Below are 12,769 nucleotides of genomic sequence, written 5' to 3' on the forward strand. Positions count from 1 at the left end.
CCTGTCTCTCTCTCTCCGTGCTGTCTGTCTCTCTCTTTGTCTTCCGTTTCACTTTAACTCCATTAAGTTTCCTTTACTAACCGCAGTGTCGAGAAACACGGTGCTGAAGCGTTGAGCACATTGTTACTAGGATACCTACAGTAAGCACAACTGTGTGTGTGCTTCAGCAGAGTGTTTGTACTGCATGTTACATTCAAGCATTCAGACAGATATCCCCTCCATTACACATGGCTACTTAACACATTATGATTTTACATACAAATCCTGCCCAACAGTAAGCTTTATGTGGTAGTTTAAATTCCAACTGCATCAAATTGGCAATCACAAAACCCATTTAGTGCATTGTGAGTACTATTATTTACCTTTGCTTGATACTTAAAGTGCATTTTGATAATAATAATTACATACTTTTCCCTAAGTGATATTTGCAATGCACCATTTTTGACCTATAATGTAGAAATCAATTGTGTTATTGTTAATTCTACTTCAAAGGATCTGTCCTCCACCAACGCATTTATGTACTGGAAGAAACAGGAAGTTCCCATGGTCAAATGAAGCCCTGATGAATGTATATACTGAAAGCATATTAAAGGATATCCTTGTTCAGTTTGATCAGATTTGGCAACCTCTCATCTGTTACCTAGAAACCTAACATTAATCCTTGGGATCAAGAACCGCATTTAGATTTTAATTTGATATTATTTGTATTCTTTTTTCAAGAGACTGTAAATGTCACTTTAATTTCAGTAGTGTACTTATAAATGACAGGTAGTCTACTACCCAGTCATTCAATTGACAACAAGAGAGTCAAAAACACTGGAAAATATAGGCGGTATCTGTTGGCTCTTGTTATTATGTAAAATATAAAGTGCATCAATTTGAACATACTGTATATATATATATATGGCCTATGGATTGTACAGTTAAGTAAAAAAACATCATAGCTCAAAACGGGTAAATTCTAACTGCTTGAAATACTGTTTGGTGGTTTGATCTATATTTCTTCTATATTCACGGTGTCCGGTGTCTTTCTGTGTTGTGTAAGTGTAGCTTTCATTTGTATTCTTTACCTAAAGGCTGCTGTTCCCTGGAGGTGGAGCTTCTACCACCACAATGTGCACAGGTGTGTTGCATAAAATGATTGGAATGGGATTGGTTATTTTTAACCTGCCTTTCCATAGTTGAATCCCGAACGCTCTCGTGAACATATATTAGACCTCAAATCACTCTGCATACATCTACGTGTGCAGATATATCTTTAATCAGTGGCTTGATCTGTAAAAATGCATTGTTTTTATTGACCGATGATTGACTTCACTCAAGCAAAAAGTGCAGAATATATGATATAGTATTAAAAGGAAATGTACAAGTAAAATGCAAGTACTTCATGACGCTTAAAGGAATGTACTTACATTTCATCACTGGTGATAACGGGTGTATAAACAGTCAGATTTTAAGATCTCTTTGTGCAAAAATGATCAGAATGCCCTCTACAAAAAACACATGTGTACTACAGAGAACCAAGCTACAGCCTTGGGCAGGAGACAAGGGTATTCTTACCCACTTGTCTGTTTGGACTCACCATAGAGCCCATCTGAAGCTGAATCATCAAGTCTCATCTATCTTTGGTTTCACCACAGCAGACACATGTAATAAGATATCTTTTTACGTGGATGGCATCTTGTTGAATGTTACCAAGCTTTATATCTGCATCGCAGCCAGTTCCATTTTAAAAATACCAAGGCCACATGTCCAAGTCCAGTGATCGCTTCAGCCTTGATTGTGTTCATCCTTTACAAATATAATTAAATGGGGGAATGGCCGGGTTAACCTGCTAAAATGAACTGTTTATCTCTGATTCCTTCTCATGCAATGTGTTTGTTATGGTGTTTCACTGCACTCCCTTGTTATTGATTTCATTCTCACAGTTTCATACTGTCATTAAGTGCTTCGTTGGCTCAGTTGCAAGAGAAATGTGGGCTTCCTACGAATAACATCTTCAGGTTACTTTAAATCAGAGACTACATGCACACCCACACAGCTAATTTTAAAACTGCTTCTGTTTTTCACACGTGTCACCTCATGGACACATCCTGTTGAGGCTGTGCTTTATTTTTAAGATGTTTAACAATTTCTACCTAAGAAGACCATATGGGAGAATGAACTAGAAGCACAGATTAATGTGTAGATAGGAGCATCAAGTCCAGAGCAGATTCATTCAAGTTCCATTAATTCTCATCTCATTCAGTTCAAAGTCATTCACAGACTCCATTATTCAAAGACAAAATTACACAGAGATCTCGCCGATATGTGATAAATGTATCCTCGAGGAGGCAGAGCGACTTCACAGCTTCACCCCTTGTACCAAGATAGAAAATTGCAGCTCTGAACTTTCTGAAGTAGTTAATAATTACATAGAACAAGACCTTGTTTAAACAGTTTTGGGAATCTCAGAACTTATTTCAACACTTAAGAAAAGGAGACAACAAATATTGTCTTATGCTTAATCAAGACTAAGAATATTCCTCTTACGTACTGCATGATAAAGGAAGTTCCCATGGTTAAATTAATTAATTAAAAAACACTGTAGACTTCGAAAGCGCATGGTACTTATTAAAAGACAAGAGTTTTATCAAATTAAGCATTCTCGCATATGTTACTTAAAGGCCTAAAGATACTCCCGGAGATAAAGGAATGCATGTATTGTCATTCTTTAATTTAATTGAATGTGTTATTCCTTATTAGAAACCTGTAAATGTCACTTTCATTTCGCTAGTAGCTACAAGTTAATTTCACTTTATTGATATCAAAATATAAAGTAAATAATAAAGTATTTGATTTGTTTCTGTTTTTGTGATACTGCTTCATATATTGTACAACAGTCAATACTGTACACACATGACCTTTAAGAGACTCAATATTATAACTACAAAACTGCAGATATGACTGAGCGCCTCAGGATGTGCGTCATGCAAAAGCAAGCATACATTGCTATGTGTGTGCATCACTACTCTCTCTCTCCACACACACACATGACAGTTAATAGGAACAAATGCAGCTAAATCAAAATGGAGTTATCCACAGACAACTGTTGTGTGTATAATCTAAAATCTGTCCTACAGAATGGCCCATGAAAGACACACACACACACACACACACACACACACACACACACACACACACACACACACACACACACACACACACACACACACACACACACACACACACACACACACACACACACACACCTGCTGTCTGCTGGTTCTGGCGCTATGGTTGGCATGTGTGTCTACAGGACAGAGACTCTGTGGCGCTCATTTCCCGTTGAGAGTGCACAGTAATACAGCTTCTGTTGTGGCTTGTTACATAAACACACCTCATTAGAAAGTGCACAGCTGACTGTGTGTGTGTGTGTGTGTGTGTGTGTGTGTGTGTGTGTGTGTGTGTGTGTGTGTGTGTGTGTGTCTTTCATCGGCCATGTCGGTGTCATACTGTTAGATCAGTTCCAGAGCCTCACTGAGGTGCAGTGGTGTCTGTTTAAAGACCTTACTGGAATTAGGATAAGAGTGGCCCTCCTCTTAGGCAGGCTGTGAAGGGTAAACTCCGTTCTCTTCTGGTAGACACATGAAGTAAGTCCATATGATATTATATATCTATCTACCAACACACTACCCTGAATACTACACTGGCAATAGATATATTTTGATTTAACTTTTTTTTATTACTTCATTATGAAGTAAATGTTGATTGTACAATGTATTGGCTAGAATAATGACTCCATTGGTGTTTAGATTAGTTCCCTATAAGCATCGCTTTCACTTTGCAAATTTGTCTGCCACCTGGTACGATCTACCAAGAAATGATGTGATTTACGTCACAAAGGAAGTGCGTCAAACATTGTGAAAGCACAACAGGAAGAGGATAGCTATCCCCGATTACCAAAGAGTTTCAATATAAGGTCTTTGCAGTTACTGTCCCCAGTACTGTCCTGTGTTGTCTATTGCCACTTTAAAGAGCAGTTTTTTATTCCCTATGGTATGCTATTTAAAGGGATTGTTTGACATTTGGGGAAGTATAGTCATTCAGAGTTAGATGAGAAGATTGATTTCACTCATGTCTGTACAGTAAATATGAAGCTGATGCCTGAAGCTAATTAGCTTAGCTTAGCATAAAGACTAGAAAGGAAAAAAGTCTAAAGATTAACTAAAACCGCCTACCAGCACCTAAAAATCGGACTAATTAACACGTTTGATAGCATTGTTTGTTTAATCCATACATAATAAAGTGTAAAAAATACAATCCGTACTTTAACAGGGTGTTTTTTTCCTCTGCGGTGAGGAGTTAACTGTCTTGTATCTCCACTTGTTGCCTGGCTTGTATATAACATGTTAATTAGTGATCGTTAGAGGTGTTTATGGGCGAGCCAGGCCAGCTGTTTCCCCAATTTCTAGTCAAAGCTAAGCTAACCAGCGGCCTGAACTAACTTCTAATGTCGAACAAACATGTGTCTCATCTAACTTTCAGCAAAAAAAGCAAAATGTCATTATATTACAACTAGTTACAAGAAAGTTACTAGTTTTATGGATGTTGCTTGATTGCTAACAGAAGGCCAGCATTTTTATGTACCATGACATCACAGCATCAAAGTAACTTACACCACTGCTTATGAATCTGCACATGTAGACACAGCTATCTCCTTTGATCAGAGTGTGTAAATGTCTGTGTGTGCATGTGTGTACAAAAGATCGAGTGACACCTCAACAAGTGAAGCTCATGAATATTAATAGGGGCCTCATGAATATTCAGAGCCCGGGCTATGCATATTTAAACTATGATGGAGCATGTGGCCGGGTGACTAGACAGCCACAGACAAGAAACAGACAAATAGACCTCATCCTTTGCTTCTTAACCTCAGTGAGACGCAGCAGCGCAGCGTTTCTTTTAGGCTACATTAATTCTAATTAAGAATACGTAATTTTCATGATTTTGTTTTCATGTGAACTTTGGCTCAGGATAAGAGTAATGGTCTTCATGATGTTTTGCGAAGACTTCCAGCTTCTTTATTCAAATGAGGTAAACCTGCTGAGTGGAGGCTTCCTAAATAAATTGCTGCAGACTGTCCAAATCATAAGGATAATATATAAATACACATAGAAGTTTCAAAGTGTGGTCCTAATAAAGATACTCTACATATTCCTCAGGTTCATTGCCTTCTTTATTTGCATATCCTTAATGTTATCTATATTTTATTAGCTGTATTTAACTTTAACCGCATTGAACAAGTTACACACCTGCTTGCTGTTTGTACTGTTATCACATCACCAGACTCATTCTACAGTACATACTATTTATGGATTTCTGTCCATGCTGTACATGTTATAGTTACATTATTGACATATCATACCTGCATTCATTAGTACTGTACTTTTTCTGTATAGTGTTATAAGATGCTAAAATGCATTTAGTTGTACTGCACTAGTATTTACTGGGCCTCATGCAGCAGCATTCTGCTAACTTGTGGTGAATGTTGACTCCCAAATTTGAGGCATGTCGACAATTGTTTATTATTGAAATAGGCAACGCCCCCTTAAAACTATGTATATGTGCAGGTGTTGTGCCGTTGGAAACTACTTACCACATGTACAAGAACTGGAGCGAGGCCACAAAAAAACTGTAAGAAGAACTTCATCAGTAATGAAAATAAGGTACTGTTAAAGAAATTTAAACTTGTGACTTTCAAAAGCGTCAATAATTTCAATGTTTTTTTAAGTCTTCTTTGGGAACAATGGACCAATAGAGTTTCTTAAACCCACACATTCAATCCAAGCATTATAATCACTCTTACACATATAATAATCTAAATTTTATTTTAGGATATTCATTCAATTTTTTATGTTCCCCAAATTTAAAACTCAATTCCTTGTGTCGTACAATTTGTGGATTGTAAAAACCAGATGGTTTTTTTTCATGATGGTAAGAGTGCTCTCAACCACTTGTGAATTGGTTGATTGGTGAATACAAGAAATCAATGTCTGTTTCAAATTGTGGATATGAACAAAAATAAGAGGAAACTTGTCCATGGCCCATGGTGTGCAATGACTGCACACTAAATCTAATCACATTTTTATTATACAGAATATATTTCATATATTTATTATTTATGAAAGAAAATTTAAATCTCTATGATAAAGCATCATTAGTGCTTATGTCAGAAAAACCTATTACTCTAAAATGATTCAAAAAGTAATAAAAAATCATGGTAATTTACATTTAATGGATTTCAGAGTACGATCACTATTGTTAATATCCCACAGGAGCTTGTTTTATACGCTAAACAGTTCGTGAAAGATCCTCAGAAAGGACCCTAAAATAGTGTATAATCTTCCCAGAGTCACAAATCTGCATCACAACAGTGTTTACATTAGTAACACACATATCCCAGTTCTTATTGGTAGGATGCGGGCAGATATCACTGCTGTTTTGCATCATAAATGAAAGATTTGCTTCCAAATTAATTTTAAACTGCTGAAATCGTTAATGGAGTCACTGTAGGGATGAGAGAAGGAGTTTAAAAATAGCAGAACAGATCACAATGTAGGGTCCAGGATATAGGAAGAACCCCTTGAGAAGGTTTCAATTCACTGATTTTATGAGGATTGACTATCCTAATTAGAGGTGAAATTTGGTGCTTAATTTCTAAACCACAATAGAAACAGATAACCATTTTTGAAGGGGCTCCTGTGGTCTAAACTGTACCCATATTAGGGTGTACAGGAGGTAAAAAAACTAAAATCGTACAAAGCCCTGATGTAATCCCCTCGGGAAAGTGGATGATGAATTTAGATGCAGTGCGTCAGCAGTCAGAATTACAAAACTATGAGCACAGTGAGGAATAATACGGGTTCAAACGTGGGTTGGGCTGAGAGTGCGCACTCAGATTGTGCCAGTGCAGAGCTAAAACGGTTAGGAGCTCAGGAGACGGGTGAAGGAAGCATCAGTATAAAGAATCCTCCTGACTGGTTTTATTTTCTGATCAATGATAGTGACTCACTGTGGATCACCCCCCGCTGGATGGAAATCATCCAAGATGGGTCTGTGCTCTGCGGACAAGGCTCAATCTCAATGTGCGTGTGTGTGGCCACCTACACACACACATATATAGTGTAGAGTGTATGAGAAGTCTGTGAAGGTGAAATAAGTGCACCTGTTAAGTGATAAACCTCAGCAGAGCGATGGCTGTGTGGGTTTGTGGTCTATAACGGATGTTTGACAGGCTGATGAGCACTGGCACTCACACACTGCTTCCTCCACACATTCTCCCCTCCTCTGCCTGTCTTCTCATCTCTTTAGGCGGTGGGCGTAAACTCCCTCCTTTTCTTCCTAAACGCCGTCTTTCCATCTCCACTCTTTTTCCCCTCTGCGCTCCTCCAATCCTTCTATGCATGTTGGGTTTTTTTCCGCTGATTGCGAGTTTGACAGGTTTTTCAGAGCGAGAAACGCAGAGGGAGAGGAATCAAACAATCTCCTCAATTAGACAGCCCACACAATCGTACGTCTGAACTCTATACCATCTTCATCAGTTGTCGCAGTTTTCATCTTTCAGTCGCAGACACCTTTGTTCCCCGAGTTGAAAACACACTGTTCACAAGAAAGGCGGAAAAAACCATTTAGCTTTGAAGAACAGAAAGCCTGCACAAGCTTTTAAGGTTTATTTGCATTGAGAGGAGGGAGTCTCTCTGCTTTTTCTGCCTTAATTGACCAGCATGCCGTAAAAAAATTGCAAAGGCTACACAGCGACCACTGATGTGCAAATGGATCTCTGATTGTGTAATATGATTTAATATAATCTCATAAAAAAAGGGCTAAATTTCAGCAGTTTAAATGCAATTAATGAAGAAAGGGGAGAGAGAGGAAGTTGCTGTTATGTTCCAATTATTACGACTACTAACAGAAAAATTTAGATTCCTTACATATTCCTTTATGTTAGGAATAATACAGTACACACAGCGCCTTGTGTCTTATGTCACTAACAACTCAATGAGAGTTGATGATTTAATGTCAAAGAAACACACACACACACACACACACACACACACACACACACACACACACACACACACACACACACACACACACACACACACACACACACACACACACACACACACACACACACACACACACACACACACACACACACACACACACACACACACACACACAGAGAGATATTGACGATAAACAGCAGGCTTCTAAGGAAGAGGAAGAGAAAGTAAAACACAGGAAGCAAAGAGGCAGTGAGACGGATAAAGTCCATACAGGACCTCCGGACATTTCAACAATGGGATGAGTCAATACTGTAGTAATACTGTGGTGCACTGCAGCATACCTGGAGGGGCTCAGACCTGTTGATGCAATCAGTGGTGGATATCTCAAGTTTTTCTCTTTGCGCCCCATCTGTCTCCTCTCCCACTTCGCTGTCACCCTCTCACAGCCCCCTCTCCCATCTTTCCTCCCACAACTCCTACCGTCCCTCGCCTCTCTTCTGTCCCCTCCTCGCTCATTATGTACGTTGCTGGGAAAAATAAAAAAAAATGCCAGTTCTGCAGAAGTCAGTTCTTGGAGATGAAGAAAAAAGACATCCACAAGTCATCCATACCATCTCATTATACTTTTTCATTATCATGCTTTTTTCTTTTTTTTTGCAGTTCTATTTTGGGATTTTATCTTTATTTTGCTTTTATGTTGCCTGAATCTGTCTGGTGATTTGATTTGATTTTTAAGCACACTGCATGTAAATTCACTGATTTCATTTCAGCATTATTACTAAAAACGTGGGGTCATGAAGCTCTCTGTTCTGATTTAGTTCAGGTATTAAAACAAACAGGTTGACATTTTCAGAGATTTTCATCAGACAACAGAGAACCTCTCTCCTCATCCATCTTCTTCTTCTCTCTTTCCCACACACACACATCCTCCTCCATCCTAGGGAACTCAATCTTTTCCCTCCCTGCATCTAAACCTTCTTCATTTCTTCCTTCCTTCCTTCCTTTTTCTAATTATCTTAAATCATTTCCTACATTTATCACTCCCTCTTTCTCTGCATCCTTACTGTCATTCTGTATTGTGGACCTGGAAGCCTCTGAGCTCATTCTCTCAGCCGTGGGCATCATGACCATAAGCCGAGTCGCAGGGCTATTTATATTTGTTCCTAATGAGGTGAGATTTCTCTCCGCCATAGCAACGGTCTCTATGGATACCCTGCACTTGGATACCAGATCCCATCCTGTTTTAAATGTCTTATTATGGGCTGTGCCTTCCCCCGTGTATCGTAGCCTAATTAATTCTGAATTATCGCCCCTCTCTGTGTGAACGGTAAAGAAATGCCCTCAAATTACCACCAAGCTGACAGAACAGCACAAGTTTACAACAAAAACACAGATAAGAGTCGCACTGGTCAATTTGCAGCATCAAGTAGATCAATATCAAAGCAGTTAGGCACGCAGCCTGATGCACAGCTCAATTTTTTAGATTGTCAACTTCTGCACCAAGCAGAAGGGAGTAGAGACCACTACAGGTGCTCTCATTATTTGATCTGAAACACACACACAGGAGGAGTAACTGTCTTCAGTGCGGCGCGAGTGGCTGATGGGAGTGCTATTGATCAGGTCTGAGCCAAGTGAGTAGCCGGTTGAAGCACAAGACCCAGGCAGTCGAGCTCAGATCATTAGAGGAGCTCTCTGCGCCTGGGTCACACAGGTGTTGAGACCCGCCATCTCATTTCCTGCCACAAAGCGAGACAACCAATCAATAAAGCAGCAGAGCAACTTCTGGAGAAAGCCACAGCGGTGAGAGCTCACACACACGCATACACACAAACACACATATGGATGGTCTCTGTGTCTTTGTATTTACAGTAAGACTTGGAAATGTTCCTTCCTCTCTCCTAATGACAGACACTCTGAGACAGCTGCATGCACATGTACTCACACTGGTACACTCACAAACACACACCCTGACAGGTGCTGCATTGTTATGGCATGTCCAACTCTGGCAGCTTGTTTTTCCTCAGACCTCTCACCCTGTGTGATGACTCAGAGACCGGGAGATGAAAGGAGAGGCAAGGGACAAGGGGGGAGGAGAGGAGCGGTTGCACTCTGACAGGAGGGGATGGAGGGCCTGAGATAATTTGAGCATAAAAGAAGGTTAAGTAAATCATATCATTAATGCTATGTAAAGAGATTGCTTTGACCTCTGTTTGGCTGTCTGCATATGCAAGTGTGTGTGTATGTGTCTGGCCTTTGTCCCACTAAAGCAGGTGGCAGCAATGACGTCCGTCTTCTTCCCAGCATCACACACACACACAAACAAACTCACACACTTTCTCTCTGCGCTCTCTGGTGTCAGTCCCACTGGATTCTATCGTGCTTGAAATTCACTCATCATATCGGGTGGCCTCACTGTGCCGCTTGCTGACACAAGTGCGTACACGCATGCAATGACACCCACACACGCTCACTCACACGCACGCACGCATGCATGAAGGAACACAGCGCGGTCTGGACTGACTTGATTACACAAGCAGAGCAGCTCAACCTGACAGAGGAACAAGCACCAAAAAGGAAACACAAAAAGAATATAAAAGGCTTATTTGCCCGTGTTGTATAAGCATGTTTCATCTTCCCACTCTCGCCTACCCTCACCCACACAGGTTAGATCCAATAGCTAGTGCCAGGCCTCTATATCCTGCAACACAAACATCCCTGTGTGAAGGAATATTGCAGTCGAGTTCTTTTTCATAATCTCTTCCCTCTACACCCACACATGCACATAGTGAGGGGGTGAGAGGGAGACGGGGGGTAAAAAGGAGAGCTGGTAAAGGAAAATGAAAAGAGAAGAGGTGAGGGGGGTGGAGAGGAAGAGAGAGAGAGAGAGAGAGGGAGAGAGAGAAGTGCTCATGAGAGCCAGGAGGTAGTTGTTATAGTAACTGAGTCTCTATACCTGTCAATCAGAGCTATTTCAGGCATCTCGCTTCTATGGAAAAGAAAAAACCTCACATACCAGGGCCAGAGAGCTGTTCCGTTGAGGCAAAATTATCAGCCAACGCTCATGCACCGATACTGGCAACTTGTAAGCTGATAGACTGATCAAATTAACACCATAAATGAGATTTTTAGCACCATGTCATTCCTAGTTTTTTTTTTATAGATTCTCACATTTATACTTCACAGTTCACTTTAAGAAAGAAAGAAAAAGCAGAAAGACAGCCAGAGCATCTGCACACTTTACTGCAACAAAGAATGATTAAAACGATCATTACTTTCAATTAAAAACATAGTACGTACAATTAATTAATTTCAAACAGGTATATCACAACAGTGCTTCCCTAGCTTTTTGTCTGCCCGATCAGCTCTGTCAGATGAAATAAAGTACCCCGACATTGACACTACCAGTCGTGTTTCTAATTTTTAAACTGGATGATATTTAACTCTATCAATTAACATACTGAACACGGATTGTTTGAAGTTTCTTTTATACAAAAGAACTGCCAATCTTTAGTCAGTTTGGTATGCATTTGTTGTCATAGCTACTAGTGGCCCAAGACTCCACACTGCTAAACTCTACAGCACAAATCCATTATTTTCACTCAAATAGGAAACCTCAATCAATCAGGACTGAACTCTTAAGGATTGCCGCTTTAATTAATAAAACAATTTATCCATACTAGCAGCTAACGTTAACCAGTCAACCATTTAACTTTACCCACGGCTTTAAAACATTGTGAAATATCAGAACTGTTTATACATTTACAATCATTTTAAGGGGAGCTAATTATTTCGACCATTTATTCCATACTTTTAGCTTACGTTAACAATTCCAACTGTTTGGTCAGAAGCTAACACTAATAGCATTTTCCTGATGTTAGTTAATGCTAACCATTTCAACTGTTATCCGTTATTTTTAGCTGACTGTTCCACCCGTTGTATCTGTAGTTTTAGCTTAGCTGCACATTTCAACATTTTTTATTTTTAGCTGGCTATCTAAACTATTTAACATTACCCATTGCTTTTAAATAAATATCGCAATGGCTTAATCATTATTAAAGCCAACAAGCGTTAGCTAACTATTTTAAATGTTTACCCATTACTTTTACGGATTTTTCATTATTTTTAATTAGGTTAGCCATTTTAAGCATGTTTCCTTTTTTCTTTTAGGTGACTATTAAAAACATTACTCTTAAATAAAGATTTGAATGGGTTCTTCATTATTTTTAATTAGGTTAGCCATTTTAAGCATGTTTCCTTTTTTTTAGCTGACTATTAAAAACATTACTCTTAAAGAAAAACCCTTTTTTCTTACTTTTAGCTAACGCGAACTGTATAGAGTTACTAGCCAATTAGTTAGTTTTCAAACTCAATTGCAAGGTGTTTTGATCATAATTTCTATTTTCAAATTAGTTCAGCTGACGTCTTGCACAATCATTACACTAACCGTCTGGCAAATGTGGAAGTAGCACCTGGGGTAACGTTTTTGGTACCAGTGAATCATTGTATTAGATAATATGCTCCCTAATAGAGTAGGTCTGTGTAATTATCAACATCATAGCCAAAGAAAACCCTCAATTCAGCTCCATAGCGGACAAACACATGGTGAGGAGGAGAGAAAAGCGATGAGGAGAAAAAGAGTGGGGGAGTAAGAACAGTGTGAGCACCAATGTGGCTCTGAGTGCTGAGTTTGGGAGCCATTAGGCAGAAGGTAATTAATA

Source organism: Anoplopoma fimbria, chromosome 10 (genome assembly GCF_027596085.1).
Source record: "Anoplopoma fimbria isolate UVic2021 breed Golden Eagle Sablefish chromosome 10, Afim_UVic_2022, whole genome shotgun sequence".
Classification (NCBI taxonomy): domain Eukaryota; kingdom Metazoa; phylum Chordata; class Actinopteri; order Perciformes; family Anoplopomatidae; genus Anoplopoma; species Anoplopoma fimbria.